The sequence below is a fragment of the Oncorhynchus gorbuscha genome, linkage group LG09, assembly GCF_021184085.1.
Source record: "Oncorhynchus gorbuscha isolate QuinsamMale2020 ecotype Even-year linkage group LG09, OgorEven_v1.0, whole genome shotgun sequence".
Taxonomy (NCBI): domain Eukaryota; kingdom Metazoa; phylum Chordata; class Actinopteri; order Salmoniformes; family Salmonidae; genus Oncorhynchus; species Oncorhynchus gorbuscha.
In genome coordinates this window covers 86,337,693-86,350,160 of record NC_060181.1, presented here as the reverse complement: position 1 = coordinate 86,350,160, position 12,468 = coordinate 86,337,693, and the positions used below count along the sequence as shown (strand labels likewise).

The 12,468-nt window shown below is 42.6% G+C and overlaps 15 non-coding genes and 1 pseudogene across 15 annotated transcripts; all 16 read right to left on the bottom strand.

Moving 5' to 3' along the window:
* Positions 1 to 345: 345 nt before the first annotated feature.
* Positions 346 to 464, bottom strand: LOC124044812. Its single transcript, XR_006840749.1, has one exon. It is a non-coding gene; the product is annotated as a 5S ribosomal RNA (ribosomal RNA).
* Positions 465 to 1,030: 566 nt separating this feature from the next.
* LOC124044769 lies at positions 1,031 to 1,187 on the bottom strand. Its single transcript, XR_006840712.1, has one exon. It is a non-coding gene; the product is annotated as a U1 spliceosomal RNA (small nuclear RNA).
* A 665-nt stretch (positions 1,188 to 1,852) lies between these two features.
* Positions 1,853 to 1,971, bottom strand: LOC124044811. The gene has a single exon (XR_006840748.1). It is a non-coding gene; the product is annotated as a 5S ribosomal RNA (ribosomal RNA).
* Positions 1,972 to 2,569: 598 nt separating this feature from the next.
* Positions 2,570 to 2,733, bottom strand: LOC124044746. The gene has a single exon (XR_006840691.1). It is a non-coding gene; the product is annotated as a U1 spliceosomal RNA (small nuclear RNA).
* A 666-nt stretch (positions 2,734 to 3,399) lies between these two features.
* Positions 3,400 to 3,518, bottom strand: LOC124044810. The gene has a single exon (XR_006840747.1). It is a non-coding gene; the product is annotated as a 5S ribosomal RNA (ribosomal RNA).
* Positions 3,519 to 4,116: 598 nt separating this feature from the next.
* Positions 4,117 to 4,278, bottom strand: LOC124044761. The gene has a single exon (XR_006840705.1). It is a non-coding gene; the product is annotated as a U1 spliceosomal RNA (small nuclear RNA).
* Positions 4,279 to 4,944: 666 nt separating this feature from the next.
* On the bottom strand, positions 4,945 to 5,062 carry LOC124044693 (annotated as a pseudogene).
* A 598-nt stretch (positions 5,063 to 5,660) lies between these two features.
* On the bottom strand, positions 5,661 to 5,824 carry LOC124044744. Its single transcript, XR_006840689.1, has one exon. It is a non-coding gene; the product is annotated as a U1 spliceosomal RNA (small nuclear RNA).
* Positions 5,825 to 6,489: 665 nt separating this feature from the next.
* On the bottom strand, positions 6,490 to 6,608 carry LOC124044809. The gene has a single exon (XR_006840746.1). It is a non-coding gene; the product is annotated as a 5S ribosomal RNA (ribosomal RNA).
* Positions 6,609 to 7,205: 597 nt separating this feature from the next.
* On the bottom strand, positions 7,206 to 7,369 carry LOC124044743. The gene has a single exon (XR_006840688.1). It is a non-coding gene; the product is annotated as a U1 spliceosomal RNA (small nuclear RNA).
* A 666-nt stretch (positions 7,370 to 8,035) lies between these two features.
* On the bottom strand, positions 8,036 to 8,154 carry LOC124044807. Its single transcript, XR_006840744.1, has one exon. It is a non-coding gene; the product is annotated as a 5S ribosomal RNA (ribosomal RNA).
* A 600-nt stretch (positions 8,155 to 8,754) lies between these two features.
* LOC124044742 lies at positions 8,755 to 8,918 on the bottom strand. The gene has a single exon (XR_006840687.1). It is a non-coding gene; the product is annotated as a U1 spliceosomal RNA (small nuclear RNA).
* A 666-nt stretch (positions 8,919 to 9,584) lies between these two features.
* On the bottom strand, positions 9,585 to 9,703 carry LOC124044806. Its single transcript, XR_006840743.1, has one exon. It is a non-coding gene; the product is annotated as a 5S ribosomal RNA (ribosomal RNA).
* Positions 9,704 to 10,300: 597 nt separating this feature from the next.
* On the bottom strand, positions 10,301 to 10,464 carry LOC124044741. The gene has a single exon (XR_006840686.1). It is a non-coding gene; the product is annotated as a U1 spliceosomal RNA (small nuclear RNA).
* Positions 10,465 to 11,129: 665 nt separating this feature from the next.
* LOC124044802 lies at positions 11,130 to 11,248 on the bottom strand. The gene has a single exon (XR_006840739.1). It is a non-coding gene; the product is annotated as a 5S ribosomal RNA (ribosomal RNA).
* A 596-nt stretch (positions 11,249 to 11,844) lies between these two features.
* LOC124044740 lies at positions 11,845 to 12,008 on the bottom strand. The gene has a single exon (XR_006840685.1). It is a non-coding gene; the product is annotated as a U1 spliceosomal RNA (small nuclear RNA).
* Between the last annotated feature and the right edge of the window lie 460 nt (positions 12,009 to 12,468).

Below are 12,468 nucleotides of genomic sequence, written 5' to 3'. Positions count from 1 at the left end.
ACCAATTGATTTATTATCGATAACATCTCACATTCACATTCTCTTGTGCTTTTGATTTACTCTGTAAAAGAAGGGTTCTAATTCCACCATGGAAAACACAGGGCCATCAGACATCAGTCCAGTTCCACTCCTCACCAGCATGATTTCCTTTGATCATTTGAACAGGGCGAAGGAGTACCAAGCACACACAAGCTGCATTCAGTAACGATATTCTTATTTGTCTCATAAATCAAAGGCTCCCTGACAGCACAAGGAACTTTGATCGTAATAAATTCAGCATCAAATGCTTACTACAAAGCAGTGTTGCTGATGAAATAATGCAAGAGCACACCCTAGTGGACAAAAAGCTTGCAGCACCTGGTATTCCCAGGCAGTCTCCCATCCAAGTACTAACCGGGCCCGATCCTGCTTAGCTTCCGAGATCAGACGAGATCGGGCGTATTCAGGCTGGTATGGCCGTAAGCAAAGGAACAAGTCTTGGTACGCCATTTAAAGTCAAAGTGAGTCTGATAGACAGACATTGCATTTTCACCAATTAGACAGCAGCAGCTTGAACTTTGGGTCACTCAAAAGGTGGAAGAAATTACATATGCTGTAGCCATCACTTTTTAGCACAGATAGTTGGACGAAATACAGACAAACCTTGCTAACATTTCAAAGCGAGGGCACATATATCAGCCTTGTGAGAAAAAACGGACAAATTACAATGACTCCTGACAAATACATCATGAGCAACAGTTTCCCATGCAGCTATCCTACTAGCCAGAATAAATAGACAAAAGCTCTGAATGTTGAAATCCTAGTGCATTGTTCTGTGCTAAGGAGGAGTAGTGCATGAATGGACAATTTCATATTTGAAGCGCAATGGGGCTGCATTTCGCAACATGATGTTTCCACAAAATGCCAACAATGTTTGGCTACAGACAAATGTTTCCACCTTTCGATTGGTCCACAACGTCTCTTTCACAACTGACTTGAAAGATCTTCATAAGCCCGGTCAGTTGACTTTCAAGTCTACCTCAAGCCTGGTGCCAAGCAACAGTTTTATCATTAAACAAGACATCAGGGGAGAGCGCGAACGCATTTGGGAAATTCGCAGGGGTCAGCACAGTCGCAGTGCAATGGCTGAGCCTCGCCCTGGGTGAACTGCCTTCTTGATCACAGTATCTCCCTTGCCAGGTAAGTATGACTTGAATTCATCAGTGGAGGGCAACTCTCTCCAGTGCCAACATTTTCGGCTGACGGGAACCACTTTGTGTTCTGATAATATCACATCACATCGACCTGCGTTAAATGCCGTTTAGGAATGCACTTGCAGACAGAGTGGTGAAAAAGTAGTTTATTTTGTTTACTAGACTATATCAGTGAAGCACGAGATTCCCATCATGCAACACTGTAGAAAAAAATCACCAATGACTTTTTAATATCTTAACCTGTCTGATATCACAAATGTATGCGATATGACGAAATACAATCACATTCAGACACACACACACACAGACAAATGCATGAAACCAATTGATTTATTATCGATAACATCTCACATTCTCTTGTGCTTTTGATTTACTCTGTAAAAGAAGGGTTCTAATTCCACCATGGAAAACACAGGGCCATCAGACATCAGTCCAGTTCCACTCCTCACCAGCATGATTTCCTTTGATCATTTGAACAGGGCGAAGGAGTACCAAGCACACACAAGCTGCATTCAGTAACGATATTCTTATTTGTCTCATAAATCAAAGGCTCCCTGACAGCACAAGGAACTTTGATCGTAATAAATTCAGCATCAAATGCTTACTACAAAGCAGTGTTGCTGATGAAATAATGCAAGAGCACACCCTAGTGGACAAAAAGCTTGCAGCACCTGGTATTCCCAGGCAGTCTCCCATCCAAGTACTAACCGGGCCCGATCCTGCTTAGCTTCCGAGATCAGACGAGATCGGGCGTATTCAGGCTGGTATGGCCGTAAGCAAAGGAACAAGTCTGGGGTACGCCATTTAAAGTCAAAGTGAGTCTGATAGACAGACATTGCATTTTCACCAATTAGACAAGCAGCTTGAACTTTGGGTCACTCAAAAGGTGGAAGAAATTACATATGCTGTAGCCATCACTTTTTAGCACAGATAGTTGGACGAAATACAGACAAACCTTGCTAACATTTCAAAGCGAGGGCACATATATCAGCCTTGTGAGAAAAAACGGACAAATTACAATGACTCCTGACAAATACATCATGAGCAACAGTTTCCCATGCAGCTATCCTACTAGCCAGAATAAATAGACAAAAGCTCTGAATGTTGAAATCCTAGTGCATTGTTCTGTGCTAAGGAGGAGTAGTGCATGAATGGACAATTTCATATTTGAAGCGCAATGGGGCTGCATTTCGCAACATGATGTTTCCACAAAATGCCAACAATGTTTGGCTACAGACAAATGTTTCCACCTTTCGATTGGTCCACAACGTCTCTTTCACAACTGACTTGAAAGATCTTCATAAGCCCGGTCAGTTGACTTTCAAGTCTACCTCAAGCCTGGTGCCAAGCAACAGTTTTATCATTAAACAAGACATCAGGGGAGAGCGCGAACGCAGTCCCCCACTACCATAAATTATGCAATCGAGATTTCCACATTTGGGAAATTCGCAGGGGTCAGCACAGTCGCAGTGCAATGGCTGAGCCTCGCCCTGGGTGAACTGCCTTCTTGATCACAGTATCTCCCTTGCCAGGTAAGTATGACTTGAATTCATCAGTGGAGGGCAACTCTCTCCAGTGCCAACATTTTCGGCTGACGGGAACCACTTTGTGTTCTGATAATATCACATCACATCGACCTGCGTTAAATGCCGTTTAGGAATGCACTTGCAGACAGAGTGGTGAAAAAGTAGTTTATTTTGTTTACTAGACTATATCAGTGAAGCACGAGATTCCCATCATGCAACACTGTAGAAAAAAAATCACCAATGACTTTTTAATATCTTAACCTGTCTGATATCACAAATGTATGCGATATGACGAAATACAATCACATTCAGACACACACACACACAGACAAATGCATGAAACCAATTGATTTATTATCGATAACATCTCACATTCTCTTGTGCTTTTGATTTACTCTGTAAAAGAAGGGTTCTAATTCCACCATGGAAAACACAGGGCCATCAGACATCAGTCCAGTTCCACTCCTCACCAGCATGATTTCCTTTGATCATTTGAACAGGGCGAAGGAGTACCAAGCACACACAAGCTGCATTCAGTAACGATATTCTTATTTGTCTCATAAATCAAAGGCTCCCTGACAGCACAAGGAACTTTGATCGTAATAAATTCAGCATCAAATGCTTACTACAAAGCAGTGTTGCTGATGAAATAATGCAAGAGCACACCCTAGTGGACAAAAAGCTTGCAGCACCTGGTATTCCCAGGCAGTCTCCCATCCAAGTACTAACCGGGCCCGATCCTGCTTAGCTTCCGAGATCAGACGAGATCGGGCGTATTCAGGCTGGTATGGCCGTAAGCAAAGGAACAAGTCTGGGGTACGCCATTTAAAGTCAAAGTGAGTCTGATAGACAGACATTGCATTTTCACCAATTAGACAAGCAGCTTGAACTTTGGGTCACTCAAAAGGTGGAAGAAATTACATATGCTGTAGCCATCACTTTTTAGCACAGATAGTTGGACGAAATACAGACAAACCTTGCTAACATTTCAAAGCGAGGGCACATATATCAGCCTTGTGAGAAAAAACGGACAAATTACAATGACTCCTGACAAATACATCATGAGCAACAGTTTCCCATGCAGCTATCCTACTAGCCAGAATAAATAGACAAAAGCTCTGAATGTTGAAATCCTAGTGCATTGTTCTGTGCTAAGGAGGAGTAGTGCATGAATGGACAATTTCATATTTGAAGCGCAATGGGGCTGCATTTCGCAACATGATGTTTCCACAAAATGCCAACAATGTTTGGCTACAGACAAATGTTTCCACCTTTCGATTGGTCCACAACGTCTCTTTCACAACTGACTTGAAAGATCTTCATAAGCCCGGTCAGTTGACTTTCAAGTCTACCTCAAGCCTGGTGCCAAGCAACAGTTTTATCATTAAACAAGACATCAGGGAGAGCGCGAACGCAGTCCCCACTACCATAAATTATGCAATCGAGATTTCCACATTTGGGAAATTCGCAGGGGTCAGCACAGTCGCAGTGCAATGGCTGAGCCTCGCCCTGGGTGAACTGCCTTCTTGATCACAGTATCTCCCTTGCCAGGTAAGTATGACTTGAATTCATCAGTGGAGGGCAACTCTCTCCAGTGCCAACATTTTCGGCTGACGGGAACCACTTTGTGTTCTGATAATATCACATCACATCGACCTGCGTTAAATGCCGTTTAGGAATGCACTTGCAGACAGAGTGGTGAAAAAGTAGTTTATTTTGTTTACTAGACTATATCAGTGAAGCACGAGATTCCCATCATGCAACACTGTAGAAAAAAAATCACCAATGACTTTTTAATATCTTAACCTGTCTGATATCACAAATGTATGCGATATGACGAAATACAATCACATTCAGACACACACACACACAGACAAATGCATGAAACCAATTGATTTATTATCGATAACATCTCACATTCTCTTGTGCTTTTGATTTACTCTGTAAAAGAAGGGTTCTAATTCCACCATGGAAAACACAGGGCCATCAGACATCAGTCCAGTTCCACTCCTCACCAGCATGATTTCCTTTGATCATTTGAACAGGGCGAAGGAGTACCAAGCACACACAAGCTGCATTCAGTAACGATATTCTTATTTGTCTCATAAATCAAAGGCTCCCTGACAGCACAAGGAACTTTGATCGTAATAAATTCAGCATCAAATGCTTACTACAAAGCAGTGTTGCTGATGAAATAATGCAAGAGCACACCCTAGTGGACAAAAAGCTTGCAGCACCTGGTATTCCCAGGCAGTCTCCCATCCAAGTACTAACCGGGCCGATCCTGCTTAGCTTCCGAGATCAGACGAGATCGGGCGTATTCAGGCTGGTATGGCCGTAAGCAAAGGAACAAGTCTGGGGTACGCCATTTAAAGTCAAAGTGAGTCTGATAGACAGACATTGCATTTTCACCAATTAGACAAGCAGCTTGAACTTTGGGTCACTCAAAAGGTGGAAGAAATTACATATGCTGTAGCCATCACTTTTTTAGCACAGATAGTTGGACGAAATACAGACAAACCTTGCTAACATTTCAAAGCGAGGGCACATATATCAGCCTTGTGAGAAAAAACGGACAAATTACAATGACTCCTGACAAATACATCATGAGCAACAGTTTCCCATGCAGCTATCCTACTAGCCAGAATAAATAGACAAAAGCTCTGAATGTTGAAATCCTAGTGCATTGTTCTGTGCTAAGGAGGAGTAGTGCATGAATGGACAATTTCATATTTGAAGCGCAATGGGGCTGCATTTCGCAACATGATGTTTCCACAAATGCCAACAATGTTTGGCTACAGACAAATGTTTCCACCTTTCGATTGGTCCACAACGTCTCTTTCACAACTGACTTGAAAGATCTTCATAAGCCCGGTCAGTTGACTTTCAAGTCTACCTCAAGCCTGGTGCCAAGCAACAGTTTTATCATTAAACAAGACATCAGGGGAGAGCGCGAACGCAGTCCCCCACTACCATAAATTATGCAATCGAGATTTCCACATTTGGGAAATTCGCAGGGGTCAGCACAGTCGCAGTGCAATGGCTGAGCCTCGCCCTGGGTGAACTGCCTTCTTGATCACAGTATCTCCCTTGCCAGGTAAGTATGACTTGAATTCATCAGTGGAGGGCAACTCTCTCCAGTGCCAACATTTTCGGCTGACGGGAACCACTTTGTGTTCTGATAATATCACATCACATCGACCTGCGTTAAATGCCGTTTAGGAATGCACTTGCAGACAGAGTGGTGAAAAAGTAGTTTATTTTGTTTACTAGACTATATCAGTGAAGCACGAGATTCCCATCATGCAACACTGTAGAAAAAAATCACCAATGACTTTTTAATATCTTAACCTGTCTGATATCACAAATGTATGCGATATGACGAAATACAATCACATTCAGACACACACACACACAGACAAATGCATGAAACCAATTGATTTATTATCGATAACATCTCACATTCTCTTGTGCTTTTGATTTACTCTGTAAAAGAAGGGTTCTAATTCCACCATGGAAAACACAGGGCCATCAGACATCAGTCCAGTTCCACTCCTCACCAGCATGATTTCCTTTGATCATTTGAACAGGGCGAAGGAGTACCAAGCACACACAAGCTGCATTCAGTAACGATATTCTTATTTGTCTCATAAATCAAAGGCTCCCTGACAGCACAAGGAACTTTGATCGTAATAAATTCAGCATCAAATGCTTACTACAAAGCAGTGTTGCTGATGAAATAATGCAAGAGCACACCCTAGTGGACAAAAAGCTTGCAGCACCTGGTATTCCCAGGCAGTCTCCCATCCAAGTACTAACCGGGCCCGATCCTGCTTAGCTTCCGAGATCAGACGAGATCGGGCGTATTCAGGCTGGTATGGCCGTAAGCAAAGGAACAAGTCTGGGGTACGCCATTTAAAGTCAAAGTGAGTCTGATAGACAGACATTGCATTTTCACCAATTAGACAAGCAGCTTGAACTTTGGGTCACTCAAAAGGTGGAAGAAATTACATATGCTGTAGCCATCACTTTTTAGCACAGATAGTTGGACGAAATACAGACAAACCTTGCTAACATTTCAAAGCGAGGGCACATATATCAGCCTTGTGAGAAAAAACGGACAAATTACAATGACTCCTGACAAATACATCATGAGCAACAGTTTCCCATGCAGCTATCCTACTAGCCAGAATAAATAGACAAAAGCTCTGAATGTTGAAATCCTAGTGCATTGTTCTGTGCTAAGGAGGAGTAGTGCATGAATGGACAATTTCATATTGAAGCGCAATGGGGCTGCATTTCGCAACATGATGTTTCCACAAAATGCCAACAATGTTTGGCTACAGACAAATGTTTCCACCTTTCGATTGGTCCACAACGTCTCTTTCACAACTGACTTGAAAGATCTTCATAAGCCCGGTCAGTTGACTTTCAAGTCTACCTCAAGCCTGGTGCCAAGCAACAGTTTTATCATTAAACAAGACATCAGGGGAGAGCGCGAACGCAGTCCCCCACTACCATAAATTATGCAATCGAGATTTCCACATTTGGGAAATTCGCAGGGGTCAGCACAGTCGCAGTGCAATGGCTGAGCCTCGCCCTGGGTGAACTGCCTTCTTGATCACAGTATCTCCCTTGCCAGGTAAGTATGACTTGAATTCATCAGTGGAGGGCAACTCTCTCCAGTGCCAACATTTTCGGCTGACGGGAACCACTTTGTGTTCTGATAATATCACATCACATCGACCTGCGTTAAATGCCGTTTAGGAATGCACTTGCAGACAGAGTGGTGAAAAAGTAGTTTATTTTGTTTACTAGACTATATCAGTGAAGCACGAGATTCCCATCATGCAACACTGTAGAAAAAAATCACCAATGACTTTTTAATATCTTAACCTGTCTGATATCACAAATGTATGCGATATGACGAAATACAATCACATTCAGACACACACACACACAGACAAATGCATGAAACCAATTGATTTATTATCGATAACATCTCACATTCTCTTGTGCTTTTGATTTACTCTGTAAAAGAAGGGTTCTAATTCCACCATGGAAAACACAGGGCCATCAGACATCAGTCCAGTTCCACTCCTCACCAGCATGATTTCCTTTGATCATTTGAACAGGGCGAAGGAGTACCAAGCACACACAAGCTGCATTCAGTAACGATATTCTTATTTGTCTCATAAATCAAAGGCTCCCTGACAGCACAAGGAACTTTGATCGTAATAAATTCAGCATCAAATGCTTACTACAAAGCAGTGTTTGCTGATGAAATAATGCAAGAGCACACCCTAGTGGACAAAAAGCTTGCAGCACCTGGTATTCCCAGGCAGTCTCCCATCCAAGTACTAACCGGGCCCGATCCTGCTTAGCTTCCGAGATCAGACGAGATCGGGCGTATTCAGGCTGGTATGGCCGTAAGCAAAGGAACAAGTCTGGGGTACGCCATTTAAAGTCAAAGTGAGTCTGATAGACAGACATTGCATTTTCACCAATTAGACAAGCAGCTTGAACTTTGGGTCACTCAAAAGGTGGAAGAAATTACATATGCTGTAGCCATCACTTTTTTAGCACAGATAGTTGGACGAAATACAGACAAACCTTGCTAACATTTCAAAGCGAGGGCACATATATCAGCCTTGTGAGAAAAAAACGGACAAATTACAATGACTCCTGACAAATACATCATGAGCAACAGTTTCCCATGCAGCTATCCTACTAGCCAGAATAAATAGACAAAAGCTCTGAATGTTGAAATCCTAGTGCATTGTTCTGTGCTAAGGAGGAGTAGTGCATGAATGGACAATTTCATATTTGAAGCGCAATGGGGCTGCATTTCGCAACATGATGTTTCCACAAAATGCCAACAATGTTTGGCTACAGACAAATGTTTCCACCTTTCGATTGGTCCACAACGTCTCTTTCACAACTGACTTGAAAGATCTTCATAAGCCCGGTCAGTTGACTTTCAAGTCTACCTCAAGCCTGGTGCCAAGCAACAGTTTTATCATTAAACAAGACATCAGGGGAGAGCGCGAACGCAGTCCCCCACTACCATAAATTATGCAATCGAGATTTCCACATTTGGGAAATTCGCAGGGGTCAGCACAGTCGCAGTGCAATGGCTGAGCCTCGCCCTGGGTGAACTGCCTTCTTGATCACAGTATCTCCCTTGCCAGGTAAGTATGACTTGAATACATCAGTGGAGGGCAACTCTCTCCAGTGCCAACATTTTCGGCTGACGGGAACCACTTTGTGTTCTGATAATATCACATCACATCGACCTGCGTTAAATGCCGTTTAGGAATGCACTTGCAGACAGAGTGGTGAAAAAGTAGTTTATTTTGTTTACTAGACTATATCAGTGAAGCACGAGATTCCCATCATGCAACACTGTAGAAAAAAAATCACCAATGACTTTTTAATATCTTAACCTGTCTGATATCACAAATGTATGCGATATGACGAAATACAATCACATTCAGACACACACACACACAGACAAATGCATGAAACCAATTGATTTATTATCGATAACATCTCACATTCTCTTGTGCTTTTGATTTACTCTGTAAAAGAAGGGTTCTAATTCCACCATGGAAAACACAGGGCCATCAGACATCAGTCCAGTTCCACTCCTCACCAGCATGATTTCCTTTGATCATTTGAACAGGGCGAAGGAGTACCAAGCACACACAAGCTGCATTCAGTAACGATATTCTTATTTGTCTCATAAATCAAAGGCTCCCTGACAGCACAAGGAACTTTGATCGTAATAAATTCAGCATCAAATGCTTACTACAAAGCAGTGTTGCTGATGAAATAATGCAAGAGCACACCCTAGTGGACAAAAAGCTTGCAGCACCTGGTATTCCCAGGCAGTCTCCCATCCAAGTACTAACCGGGCCCGATCCTGCTTAGCTTCCGAGATCAGACGAGATCGGGCGTATTCAGGCTGGTATGGCCGTAAGCAAAGGAACAAGTCTTGGTACGCCATTTAAAGTCAAAGTGAGTCTGATAGACAGACATTGCATTTTCACCAATTAGACAAGCAGCTTGAACTTTGGGTCACTCAAAAGGTGGAAGAAATTACATATGCTGTAGCCATCACTTTTTAGCACAGATAGTTGGACGAAATACAGACAAACCTTGCTAACATTTCAAAGCGAGGGCACATATATCAGCCTTGTGAGAAAAAACGGACAAATTACAATGACTCCTGACAAATACATCATGAGCAACAGTTTCCCATGCAGCTATCCTACTAGCCAGAATAAATAGACAAAAGCTCTGAATGTTGAAATCCTAGTGCATTGTTCTGTGCTAAGGAGGAGTAGTGCATGAATGGACAATTTCATATTTGAAGCGCAATGGGGCTGCATTTCGCAACATGATGTTTCCACAAAATGCCAACAATGTTTGGCTACAGACAAATGTTTCCACCTTTCGATTGGTCCACAACGTCTCTTTCACAACTGACTTGAAAGATCTTCATAAGCCCGGTCAGTTGACTTTCAAGTCTACCTCAAGCCTGGTGCCAAGCAACAGTTTTATCATTAAACAAGACATCAGGGGAGAGCGCGAACGCAGTCCCCCACTACCATAAATTATGCAATCGAGATTTCCACATTTGGGAAATTCGCAGGGGTCAGCACAGTCGCAGTGCAATGGCTGAGCCTCGCCCTGGGTGAACTGCCTTCTTGATCACAGTATCTCCCTTGCCAGGTAAGTATGACTTGAATTCATCAGTGGAGGGCAACTCTCTCCAGTGCCAACATTTTCGGCTGACGGGAACCACTTTGTGTTCTGATAATATCACATCACATCGACCTGCGTTAAATGCCGTTTAGGAATGCACTTGCAGACAGAGTGGTGAAAAAGTAGTTTATTTTGTTTACTAGACTATATCAGTGAAGCACGAGATTCCCATCATGCAACACTGTAGAAAAAAAATCACCAATGACTTTTTAATATCTTAACCTGTCTGATATCACAAATGTATGCGATATGACGAAATACAATCACATTCAGACACACACACACACAGACAAATGCATGAAACCAATTGATTTATTATCGATAACATCTCACATTCTCTTGTGCTTTTGATTTACTCTGTAAAAGAAGGGTTCTAATTCCACCATGGAAAACACAGGGCCATCAGACATCAGTCCAGTTCCACTCCTCACCAGCATGATTTCCTTTGATCATTTGAACAGGGCGAAGGAGTACCAAGCACACACAAGCTGCATTCAGTAACGATATCTTATTTGTCTCATAAATCAAAGGCTCCCTGACAGCACAAGGAACTTTGATCGTAATAAATTCAGCATCAAATGCTTACTACAAAGCAGTGTTGCTGATGAAATAATGCAAGAGCACACCCTAGTGGACAAAAAGCTTGCAGCACCTGGTATTCCCAGGCAGTCTCCCATCCAAGTACTAACCGGGCCCGATCCTGCTTAGCTTCCGAGATCAGACGAGATCGGGCGTATTCAGGCTGGTATGGCCGTAAGCAAAGGAACAAGTCTTGGTACGCCATTTAAAGTCAAAGTGAGTCTGATAGACAGACATTGCATTTTCACCAATTAGACAAGCAGCTTGAACTTTGGGTCACTCAAAAAGTGGAAGAAATTACATATGCTGTAGCCATCACTTTTTAGCACAGATAGTTGGACGAAATACAGACAAACCTTGCTAACATTTCAAAGCGAGGGCACATATATCAGCCTTGTGAGAAAAAACGGACAAATTACAATGACTCTGACAAATACATCATGAGCAACAGTTTCCCATGCAGCTATCCTACTAGCCAGAATAAATAGACAAAAGCTCTGAATGTTGAAATCCTAGTGCATTGTTCTGTGCTAAGGAGGAGTAGTGCATGAATGGACAATTTCATATTTGAAGCGCAATGGGGCTGCATTTCGCAACATGATGTTTCCACAAAATGCCAACAATGTTTGGCTACAGACAAATGTTTCCACCTTTCGATTGGTCCACAACGTCTCTTTCACAACTGACTTGAAAGATCTTCATAAGCCCGGTCAGTTGACTTTCAAGTCTACCTCAAGCCTGGTGCCAAGCAACAGTTTTATCATTAAACAAGACATCAGGGGAGAGCGCGAACGCAGTCCCCCACTACCATAAATTATGCAATCGAGATTTCCACATTTGGGAAATTCGCAGGGGTCAGCACAGTCGCAGTGCAATGGCTGAGCCTCGCCCTGGGTGAACTGCCTTCTTGATCACAGTATCTCCCTTGCCAGGTAAGTATGACTTGAATACATCAGTGGAGGGCAACTCTCTCCAGTGCCAACATTTTCGGCTGACGGGAACCACTTTGTGTTCTGATAATATCACATCACATCGACCTGCGTTAAATGCCGTTTAGGAATGCACTTGCAGACAGAGTGGTGAAAAAGTAGTTTATTTTGTTTACTAGACTATATCAGTGAAGCACGAGATTCCCATCATGCAACACTGTAGAAAAAAATCACCAATGACTTTTTAATATCTTAACCTGTCTGATATCACAAATGTATGCGATATGACGAAATACAATCACATTCAGACACACACACACACAGACAAATGCATGAAACCAATTGATTTATTATCGATAACATCTCACATTCTCTTGTGCTTTTGATTTACTCTGTAAAAGAAGGGTTCTAATTCCACCATGGAAAACACAGGGCCATCAGACATCAGTCCAGTTCCACTCCTCACCAGCA